A 12,167-nucleotide genomic window follows, 5' to 3' on the forward strand; every position below is an offset into this window, starting at 1 on the left:
TGATGATGTTCTTGGAATCTGCAAACATCTTCCCGCACTCAGCCCCCTCCTTTGAAAGGCTTGAAGCCATCTGCGAACCACCTCCTCAGTGTGAAGTCTTACTTTTAGAGAAATGTTGCAGTTCTTGCCCTCGAGAGGCTCAAATAAACAGATATGGTGTTCATAGTCCTCAGGGAGGAGTTTCTGTCAAAGCACAAAAAACATTTAAAGAGTATGCAAATGCATGGTGTAACCAAAGTAACATTTAACATTAACACCTACATTCTGTAAACTATCTCTGCCTTTAAGCCAGTTAAGCGTGCTCCATGCACAGATGCTAGAAATGGCTTTCCAATATTTCCAATACTTATGTCAGTGTTGTTTGTTTAAATTATTTATGTGATGCTTTTGCTCAATAGCTTCGAACTAAACTTTGCCAATGGGACCTATACACTTAAAACCCACTCAGAAGAAGTTGTTTTTCTATACACTCTGTACTAATGGAGGGGGAAAAAGGGGTTGGAATGCCAATGGAACACAACAAGATGTTGACTTAATGTCAAAGTGTAATTATTTGTTTGCTAACAGCCTAACAAGTAGTTTAACATTATCCACGCTTCAACAACACTGTTTTTTTGTTTCATTCTTATCCATCTACACCTAACCTCCAGCAGCTCCATCTCCTCAAAGTTGTCAAGTGTCTGGCAAATGTTGCAAGCTTTAATAAATCCTGCCATTATGCACACCACTTCTAGAAACAGAACAGAATGGACTCTTGAATGGGATCATCAAGACATGGACACTTTAAAACAATAACTGGCTTTGTCACCATCTGCAAAAAGTTCACAAGGTTCATAACACTTACGTGCCGAACATTCCAATGTTGGTGCTGGATAACCACCTCACATAAAAAGTTCTATGTCTTGAGTAAGTAAGAAAGTAAATGTTTATTTATATAGCACATTTTTATACAGTGGGTGCAATACACTATATATATATATATATATATATATATATATATATATATAAAATATAAAATATTATAAATATACGAGCTTGAAAAAAAAGATCATTCTAGAAGAAAATTTCTGAGAGGCTTTTGCATCTGAACTCTTCATACCACGAATGAGAGCATAGACATTACTGTCAATTTACTTGTAAACATTTAAGAAGTAAAGTAAACATTTAGAAGTGAAGCAAAAAAATTAGATAAAACATGATAAGAACCGATTTAACAACACTTTAACCTCTTTAAGAAATGTTACATCTTTTACCTTTTTTAATATCAACGACAATAGAGCGAACGGACACGTAAGGGTTAACTCACTAATTAAATTAACTAATTAACTAACTAATTCTGCGATTAAAGCAGAATAATATTGCATTTTCATTTTTTATGGGAGGGGCGCAAATCACAAATGAGTGATTATGGGCTAGGTTGATGTGGGCCCTTAAGAGCAACATACCATAAAAATTTCTTCATCCTCGGTGCCACGGTTCAGGTAGTCATTTAGGAAAAACTGCATTTTTTGGGTTTGGGGGGAACGGGAAAAAAAAAAAAAAAAAACTTTGACAATCCCTATATGACCGCTTTCGCTAGCCACGCTAGCGGCGGTCATAATAATAGTAATAATATATCAGGCTACAAAGCTGTACTGTAATTCTCTAGGAGAAAGCGGTGAGACAGCATTTAGCAGCAGGAGTCATAGTTGAGGCTCGAGGGAAATGCCTTGCTCAGTCACATTAGTTATTGTCCTCCTCAGGAGAAGAAAATAAACAGTAGTAGAGCGACTGTGGAGCGCTCACCCTTATAAGGATGTAAATCCCAGGAATGCTGTTCAAAGGGCAACAACTCTCCCACTGTTTGCTCTAAACGCTGAACAATTGTCTTTTAATATAGTACAATACATACCATATTTACCAAACCGTCCTCAAAATTATACTCAAGTAAACGTATAAAAGTATTCCATATTAAATGTACTTAAGTATCAAAAGTAAAAGTGCTTATTCTGTCAGTACCTCAGTTCTTGCTTGAATTAATCTCTCAACATTATGTCAAAGTGGTGGATGATCCAGTTGTGCTGGCTGTGACAGTCGTATTAATAGATCAGCATCAAGTTCAACAGGCTAACATGCTAAATTAAAAGTAAAGCAACATAAAAATGCCAAACTCACAGGTTCGGTATCGTGAAGCAAATCAAATCAGCATTTGTAACATGTCTGGTCCTCTTTGTAAAATGGTTGGACACACACAGTTTTCGAAGAGTGACAGAAAGGGTAAAAGAGATGTGAATCTGCACTCGACTGATCCTCCTCAAGGACCCGGGTGTGTGTTTCAACAATCTCGATTTGACTTGTGAAAACTTAATGTGAAAGTAAATATTCATTTACAGTGAGGGGCGTTGCAGGGGTGCGGTGGTTAGCACTGTCGCCTCACAGCAAGAAGGTCGTGGGTTTGAACCTTGGTCGTTCCAGGCCTCTCTGTGTGGAGTCTGCATGTTCTCCCGTGTCTGCGTGGGTTCTCTCCGGGGTGTACCCCGCTTTTCTCCCGATGTGAGCCGGGATTGGCTCCAGCCCCCCGAGACCCTGCACGCAGGATAAGGGGTTAATGATGGATGGATTTTCAGTGAGGAACAAATTCAGTTTCACAGCAAATTTATTCAATTTCATAATATTACAGTCAGTTAAAAAAATATTGGAATTAATACATTAAAATGATTCAATAATTTAAATTGAGCAATTCAAATTCAAATGTAAATTCAGATCCTCATTATGCAGGACGACCCTACTGTCAGGAAAGCTGCTGCTTCTCTCTATGAGAAACGTCCAGCAGTGACCTCTGTCTACGCTCTTGATGAAAACCAGAGACCCAGACTGATCCACGGTGCCTCTGTGCCTCTGTCAGAGGACAGCCGACTGACGCTGGTAGGCCGCGGTGAGAGAGACGGCTCTGGAGAGACGAGACTGGCAGGGTACTGTTGTAAAGTTTCCTTGTTCGAAGCAGAGACCAGTGAGACAGTTGGGATCGCGTTCAACAGAAGTTATTCTTTATTGAGAAGCTCTGCTGTACGCGGCTGTAGAAACTTCCAACATGATCTAATCTAACATAACTTTACATGGTATCTTATAGGCATTTTAGGAGGAGGGACTTTTGGGGGTGGAGACAAATTCAAACAAAGCATGTAAATGAGTATACAGGTTAAGGTAACACCCTAGACTGAGGGTCTAGCAAATCCTAATTCAATCAGCATAAGGCTCCAAGGGCCATTTGGGTCCGAAAGCCATTTGCAGAACAAAAGGTGAGATTCTCAGTGAATCATTCGTGTGCTAATCCCATCAGTTCTGAGTGATACTGGGACTCAAAGAGCCATTAAAGACAATGAGGAGAAAACAGGAAAGGCAACTTTGCTGAGCAGAATCATTATCTTACCCTTAAACACTAAATACAATATTCTTTACCGTGATGTTATGTAAGGAAGCATATTTGAAATAGATTCTTAAATTTGAATCCTTCAGTCCCCTCTTTGAGAGTTCTTAAAAACTCTCACAAAAAATACAAATTTAGACACTTAAAAGTTCATTCTTGTAACTTGAAAAAGTTACAGGCACAAGCATGATCTGTGTTGTTCATCTGTAATTGCATGCTGACACAGAAACAAAACATGCAATTTAGGGTCCGTGAATTTTCTGCGTTGTGTATTTTTCATTTTCTTTTATGGTTGGAACTCATTTCTTGTGAACAAGTTTCTGAACCATGAAGAATTATCTTCAGTCATCTGGTGTGTAATTTTGTTGAAAGATCAAGATTGCTTGTTGGTTAACTTGACATTAACCCGGTGCAGCACTCATGTAATGGTGCAGGCTTGTAGTCTTGATCATGTCGATGGATGACTGAAGGTTTCGTATGTCTCTGCGTTGTGTATTTTTATTCTGTGTTGGTTGGCTCTGCAGTGGGTCTAGTTGTTTTCTTGAGGTTGTGGCTTCATACGCAGATGACACGGTCGTTGCATATGGATCTCGAAAAAAAACCCATCAAGTTTTATCTGCACACTGTAAGACAGAAAACAGAAAAACAGAGAGCAGTATTTCTTCAAAACACTACGGTTGTAGCAGTTTAAACACTATGGTTCTATCGTTTTCAGAGTCTACTGTTGTCGTTTCATTCTTTCCCTATTTCTTAATGTATTTGACACCTATGGACCAGTGAGGTGAGGATGGACTATGGTTGGGAAGGGCCTATAAGGGAATCTTCACCACAGGGTTGGCCCCCGAAAGCCTGTTGCTTTCAGTTCTTCCTGGGCTCCTCACTGTCCGTGTCCTATTCTGTCCCTGTGTTGTGTACACTCTGTACAGTGTGTGAGAAAATTGGCACATTTCCATTCTCCAGTGAAACATCAGTCTTAATAGACATCATATAGAGCATGGAGGTCTGATTGTAGTGTTCTGCAGTAACATTTAAGGCTGTAAGTTTTCTGAATGTCCCCCAAACAAAGGCTGTGACAGTCACTAAGTCTTTCATCTTTGTTGTGAGTTACTGGGGAGATTAAGCAATCACAGCCCAAATGGTTAACACCTCAAAAAGCTTAGCCACGAGTCCAGTGACGAGGGGAGGGGTTGCTTTAAAGTAGCAAACAAATGTAGTAAGAGCTGCATAACATTGTCAACTTGTCTTAAGTTATTTTTGTTTTTTCTACATTCTTTTCCAAAATGTCCGTGCTTGCCACAGTAAGAACAACTGGCTTCTCTAGAACTTTTGCGTTTCTTTGGCTTCTCTGAGTTGACCTTAAAGGATGCTGCTGCAATTTTTACCCTTGCCTTGACATCAGAGTCTCTTTCCCAAGTAGCTAACTTGTCCAAGTTGCTTTGCAGGGTTCTACTGGACCATGTTAGTTCTAAGTAAGGCAATGCATTTTTATGTTCTGACAGAAGACCCTGAAACCATGCGCGAACTAGGGGACCATTATCACCTAGCACCTGCTCTGAAGTGTCAGCGATTCCGCTGTAAACGGCAGCGGTCTGGCAAAATCTTTCTGTGTACTCACAAACAGTTTCCCCCTTCTTCTGTACACAATTGGTAATTTTCGACCAATCGATTTTGGGTCCTAAGATATTCTTTAGGATTTTCAAAACACCTTCTCTCAAATCGCCTTTACTGACATGTTGCAGTTCGGAAGTAACAGCAGACTCAAAATTGTTGAATTCAGATTCAGTTAGAATTTGTGACATCAGCTGTGTGACTTCCGGCAACGACATGTCGTAAAGATGCATTTTACTGAACAATGCTCTTCTAAATTCAGAAAAATGTGTGCGTGCTGAGGGTAAACTCTGGGAGAGTCTATCTATATCCTTAGGACATAAAGATGTTTTGGCAACCGTTTGTATTTGGACAACAGAAGAGTTCGGAGTAACACTTTCAGTTCCCTGAGATCTTCTCCTTGCCCCACAAACCTGCACTGAATCTACAGGCTGATCAGTTACTGATTGGATGGCTACATTTGTTTCAAAGACAGCTTTTAAGTCAGGATAATTGTTATCAGGCTGACTAACTTCTTCCACATCAGTTTTTTCTGCATCTTTGTTGCGGTTTACTTTCTTAGTCAACGAAGATATTCTAGCACGGAGCTCTTTGATCTGTTTCTCTAGCTCGGAGTTGCGCTTAGACTGTTCTGTAGCTAGGGTTAAACCAAATTCTCTGTGACAACAGATAAAACTTTTCACACTGTTCTTGCGAATACTTTCTCCTAGTACCTTCTTACAATCTTCAATTGACCACACTCTGTTGGCATCAATGCCAAATTTCTTTGTTAAATTCAATCTGACTTTCTCAGTCACGATGGAGTCCATGTGCTCTGATAACAAAGACTTGAATTCACTATCTGTCCAAAAAGGTGTAATCTGTCTAGTACTTTTCCTAAACATTTTGTGAATTTCTGTTACCACAAACAAACACTAAAAAAACTTCTCTCTACTGTCTTGCAAACAGAGGGTACAATCTTATTAGCACATGAGGCTAAATCTAATTCTAAAGCTAATTCTCTAGCTTACAGATAGGTCTTCTCTAGCAAGAGCATACACACAATATTAACATGTAACTGTTAATCTTCCCTGCCATCAACAGAGGATCAATTTCATCTCTAAAAGAAAACTTTTTAGAGGCTTATCTTTAGTTAACCAAACTCTACAGCTGTTTGTTAACTACTTCTCTGAACAGCGCAGAGGAAAACATTTGTACTGGTCTGCATTGGTTCTTTGAATGGAGTGTAAACTCACCGAATCGTTGGTTGTACAGAAAAATTTCGTCTGGAACTCAGTCAGCTTTGTTGAGATCTTTGAGCTTGAAGTTTTCAATCTGGAGGAAGCTGGAAAGATTCAGTCTGGCAATCTTTGTCAAATCTTTTGTTGAGCTTGAAGTTTCAAGATTCAGTTCATTGAGCTTAAAATTCTTTGAGTTTCCTTCTCCATCCGGGTCACGGCAGCATCTGTTGTAAAGTTTTCTTGTTCGAAGCAGAGACCAGTGAGACAGTTGGGATCGCGTTCAACAGAAGTTATTCTTTATTGAGAAGCTCTGCTGTACGCGGCTGTAGAAACTTCCAACATGATCTAATCTAACATAACTTTACATGGTATCTTATAGGCATTTTAGGAGGAGGGACTTTTGGGGGTGGAGACAAATTCAAACAAAGCATGTAAATGAGTATACAGGTTAAGGTAACACCCTAGACTGAGGGTCTATCAAATCCTAATTCAATCAGCATAAGGCTCCAAGGGCCATTTGGGTCCGAAAGCCATTTGCAGAACAAAAGGTGAGATTCTCAGTGAATCATTCGTGTGCTAATCCCATCAGTTCTGAGTGATACTGGGACTCAAAGAGCCATTAAAGACAATGAGGAGAAAACAGGAAAGGCAACTTTGCTGAGCAGAATCATTATCTTACCCTTAAACACTAAATACAATATTCTTTACCGTGATGTTATGTAAGGAAGCATATTTGAAATAGATTCTTAAATTTGAATCCTTCAGTACACAGCTCGAGACGTCGCCAGAATCATTCAGCACACCTTCAGGACGGGCGACAGAATCAGAACGACCAGTGTGGTGGCCTGTGAGGTGGGGTCAGATGAAGAGTTTGCTGAAGCCCTGCTGAGGGAGCTCCATGAGACGGCCAACATCAAAACACAACTGATGACAAAACAGATGACCTGCTTCACCAGGCACAAGGCCTCATCATAGATGTGTATACATCCTCAGCTGATCACTCCCTGATCGATTGCTCCTGTCTGCCTCGCTGCCTGCTGTGAGTGTGTTTGCTTCGGTGCTGTAAGCTCCGTCTTAGCCTCGTATTTCTTTGTTTTGAACCATAATTTACTACAATTTCTAGTTGTTTATACTACTAAAATACATCTTACCCAACATCTCAGATTAGCCTGACATCGCTTGCTTCCGTTACTAGTACTACTAGCACAACACGCTAGTAATTCGCTAGCCTGTTAAACAACATATTTTGTGCTCAGACCAGCTGTGCCGCTCTGTTCCTTTATTCCCCGTTACGCGCTTGTGTACTGGTGTTGGCCCGCGCCGCTGGCCGCCCGCCCTACACTCTGTCGCGCTGGGATTATTCTCCCCACAAATAGACTGTGAAACCGCTCTATTTCTTTCCCTAATATGTGCTTATGTACTGTGTGGGCCCGCGCTGCCGGCCGCACTATTTACATCGATATGTATAGACCGGCTGTGCCGCTCTATCTATCTACGAAGTGAAGTGCTTTGTACATGTGTTGGCCCGTTTCTTTCTCCCTGGGATTCATGTGCTGGATGCTCGGTGCGCACGGCGTTGACAAGGGGTTCCCGATGCGTAAGCAACTTACGCAATACGAGAGAACCTTTCGTAAGAGAACGTACTCGGTTACCTAATGTAACCTCGGTTCTCTCTAGAAGAGGGAACGAGTATTGCATAACCTGCCGTGACGAGCCACGAGCTTTTGCGCTTCAGACTATGAAAACCAGATATTTCAGCCTGTGAGCCCTCTTTATATACACACTGGCCACACCCATCTTGACGGTTAGAGGGGTGTGGAGGGCGCGAAGCGCCCTCATTGGATGTGACGTCACTCAGGGCTCACTGGTAGGCTTAAGCAGTTGCCGCTGAGCAGCCAATGAGCACGCTCATACAGCCTGCCATGGTCTGCCGGCTGCTGCACTGCGTTGACAATGAATACAAAATTAAGGATAATTTTTGGCTTCAGATCTCGAAGAAAGAAGACTTTCCCCGATGCGTAAGCAACTTACGCAATACGAGAGAACCTCTCGTAAGAGAACCATAGTCCACAACTTCTGTAGTTTTAACTTATTTTAATATATAAATTCAGTGAAATCATCAAACGTTTGTATGACTTGCCAGTGACTTGTGACCCAAGCTACGACTTGACTTGACATAAAGCAGTGACTTGACTTGCTATAAAAAAATGACTTGGACTTGCTTGAGACTCGAAGGTTAAGACTTGAGACTTACTTGTGACTTGCACATGTGTGACTTACTCCCACCTCTGCAAATTGCTACTTAATGTAACAGTTTTAATCAGTAAATACTTTTAAACCTACTCCACACATGACTCCTGTGTGTTTTAGTGTTTCAACATTTAGTTGTCAGTACCTTTGTCTCACACTCCAAACACCTGGATTAAACAGTAACCAGCCTAACCCAAAACCCTCAAATCCTTTTTTTTATTTCGATAGAATAAATAAAGCTATCCCACTTGTGAAAGAATATTAGAAATACTAGACATTGCAATACAAATAATAGATATTGCAGAAATATGCAAACGATATACTGTATACAGAAAAAGAGCAGTATACAAGTAACATCAGTTAATGGTAAACTTCTTTCTTGGATCTTGTTTGAATTGACAGGCTATTGTAGGCTTGAAATTGAATTCCCTCTAAATGTGTTATGGGCCATGAGGACTGTCTGGTTAGTGAAAATGATCAAAATATGATTTCATCTAGTTAACTTCACATGGTAATTTGTTTATTTTAACAACAACAAAGTGAAAAGAATGCTACCGATTACAAATGGAATGTTCAATATTTTTGTTCTTTTTTTGCCTACCTATGAATTAAGAGGCATTGTTAACTCTTACATTCTAATTACATGTACATTCAATGCATCAGATGAAAGCTTATCTTCCACTCTTTTGAAAGGTGTGCTCAGTTTGTTTCTAGCATAAAGTATCAGGGAGATATGGCTCAGGATTCATGAATATAATTAAAGCTTTTTAGCATGTTTGGGTGATTCCGGGGAGTTAAAGCAGAATTTGAGGTAGCATTGTTTTGAACCTAATTACAAGTTTCCAGCAGCTTGTTGACCGGGTTGTCCACCCAGGTTGTGATCCTCAGACATCATAGATTTCATTTTTATATGACAACCTTTTACAGCAGCCCATGTCTGCTAAACCCCCTTTGCCACCTGGGTATAAATGTAAAACTAATAACATTTACTTTAAAATGATAAGGGAATATGTTAAATTGTTAGTATGGATATAAACCTTTAATATAATGAGCTACATATTTAATTACACAAGTGTATTGTAATTTTACATAACTTTGTATGTAATTTAAAAAAAACCAGAAAAATACTGTATAAATAATACAGTAATTGTCCTGTGAAAAAAATAGTAATTACTGTAATTTGTCATTAATGATATAATCCTTAAATTAACAGTCAATTAATTAATTTACAGATATTGTTTGTAATTTTACAGAATTTTGAATATAATTTAAAATAACAGAAAAATACTCAAAAAAATTTACAGTTATTCTCTGTAAAATTAGGATTTTTTTTTTTTTTTACAGTGCACAAGACAAGGGGAACACAAAACGGGAATCATAACAGAGAGTGAATTTGCATTTTCATTCAGTTCGTCTGTTTTTGTTCTATGCAGGTGTGTAACAGTTTCACAGAGCTAAAGTCAGATCATTCTGTATTTGTTTTAAGTCTTGAAATTATGCAATCTAGTGTAAATAAAAAACAACTGCTCATGCTACATGTGTGTAGCATCTTTGTTTGGATTGCGATTAAAATGCAGTGGTTGACTCATTTCAAATGGCAAATTTTTTTTAAAGGCCAGTTTGGACTGTTATAGAGTAAAGTAACAAATACATTTGCTTAAGGAAGAAGAAATAAAAAATGCCAGCTGGTATAGAAATTGGCCAATTTGCTTGTAAAAAAAATGAATCGGCCATGAAAGATCTATAGGTAGATCTTGCCTTTCATCAAGGCCGAGGTCAGGGAACTTGGGCTCGGAAAGGTTGGTGACCACTGACTAGTGTAAATGATTAAACCTGCTTGACATTTGTGCTAGCTACTGTAGGACATCATACAGACTTTATCAAAGAATTTGCTGACTTTCTATCAGAGTTAGTACTGGCTGCAGATAAAGTCATAATTGTTGGTGAGTTTAATATCCATATTGATAATGAAAAACCTCTCCTTGAACTGCCACCTTTCCGTGGTGGAGGGGTTTGAGTACCCGAACGACCCTAGGAGCTATGTTGTCTGGGGCTATATGCCCCTGGTAGGGTCTCCCAAGGCAAACAGGTCCTAGGTGATGGGTCAGACTAAGAGCGGTTCAAAAACCCTTATGATGCATATAAATTCAAGGACCGTGACGTCGCCCGGCATGGCGCAGCCGGGGCCCCACCCTGGAGCCAGGCCCGGGGTTGGGGCTCGTATGCGAGCGCCTGGTGGTCGGGCCTCCCCCCATGGGGTCCGGCCGGGCTCAGCCCGAAGGAGCGACGTGGGGCCACCCTCCCGTGGACCCACCACCTGCAGGAGGGACCGTAAGGGGCCGGTGCTAAGTGGATCGGGCGGCAGTCGAAGGCGGGGGCCTAGACAACCCGATCCCTGGACGCGGAATCTAGCTCTAGGGACATGGAACGTCACCTCTCTGCCGGGGAAGGAGCCTGAGATTGTGCGTGAGGTTCAGAGATTCCGACTAGAGATAGTTGGGATCACCTCTACGCAAGGCTCACTGGTAGGCTAAAGCAGTTGCCGCTGAGCAGCCAATGAGCACGTTCATACAGCCTGCCATGGTCTGCCGGCTGCCGCACTGCGTTGACAATGAATACAAAATTAAGGATAATTTTTGGCTTCAGATCTCGAAGAAAGAAGACTTTCCCCGATGCGTAAGCAACTTACGCAATACGAGAGAACCTCTCGTAAGAGAACCATAGTCCACAACTTCTGTAGTTTTAACTTATTTTAATATATAAATTCAGTGAAATCATCAAACGTTTGTATGACTTGCCAGTGACTTGTGACCCAAGCTACAACTTGACTTGACATAAAGCAGTGACTTGACTTGCTATAAAAAAATGACTTGGACTTGCTTGAGACTCGAAGGTTAAGACTTGAGACTTACTTGTGACTTGCACATGTGTGACTTACTCCCACCTCTGCAAATTGCTACTTAATGTAACAGTTTTAATCAGTTAATACTTTTAAACCTACTCCACACATGACTCCTGTGTGTTTTAGTGTTTCAACATTTAGTTGTCAGTACCTTTGTCTCACACTCCAAACACCTGGATTAAACAGTAACCAGCCTAACCCAAAACCCTCAAATCCTTTTTTTTATTTCGATAGAATAAATAAAGCTATCCCACTTGTGAAAGAATATTAGAAATACTAGACATTGCAATACAAATAATAGATATTGCAGAAATATGCAAACGATATACTGTATACAGAAAAAGAGCAGTATACAAGTAACATCAGTTAATGGTAAACTTCTTTCTTGGATCTTGTTTGAATTGACAGGCTATTGTAGGCTTGAAATTGAATTCCCTCTAAATGTGTTATGGGCCATGAGGACTGTCTGGTTAGTGAAAATGATCAAAATATGATTTCATCTAGTTAACTTCACATGGTAATTTGTTTATTTTAACAACAACAAAGTGAAAAGAATGCTACCGATTACAAATGGAATGTTCAATATTTTTGTTCTTTTTTTGCCTACCTATGAATTAAGAGGCATTGTTAACTCTTACATTCTAATTACATGTACATTCAATGCATCAGATGAAAGCTTATCTTCCACTCTTTTGAAAGGTGTGCTCAGTTTGTTAAAGTATCAGGGAGATATGGCTCAGGATTCATGAATATAATTAAAGCTTTTTAGCATGTTTGGGTG

Source organism: Abramis brama (assembly GCF_963993115.1).
Source record: "Abramis brama genome assembly, chromosome: 1".
NCBI classification, from domain to species: Eukaryota; Metazoa; Chordata; class Actinopteri; order Cypriniformes; family Leuciscidae; genus Abramis; species Abramis brama.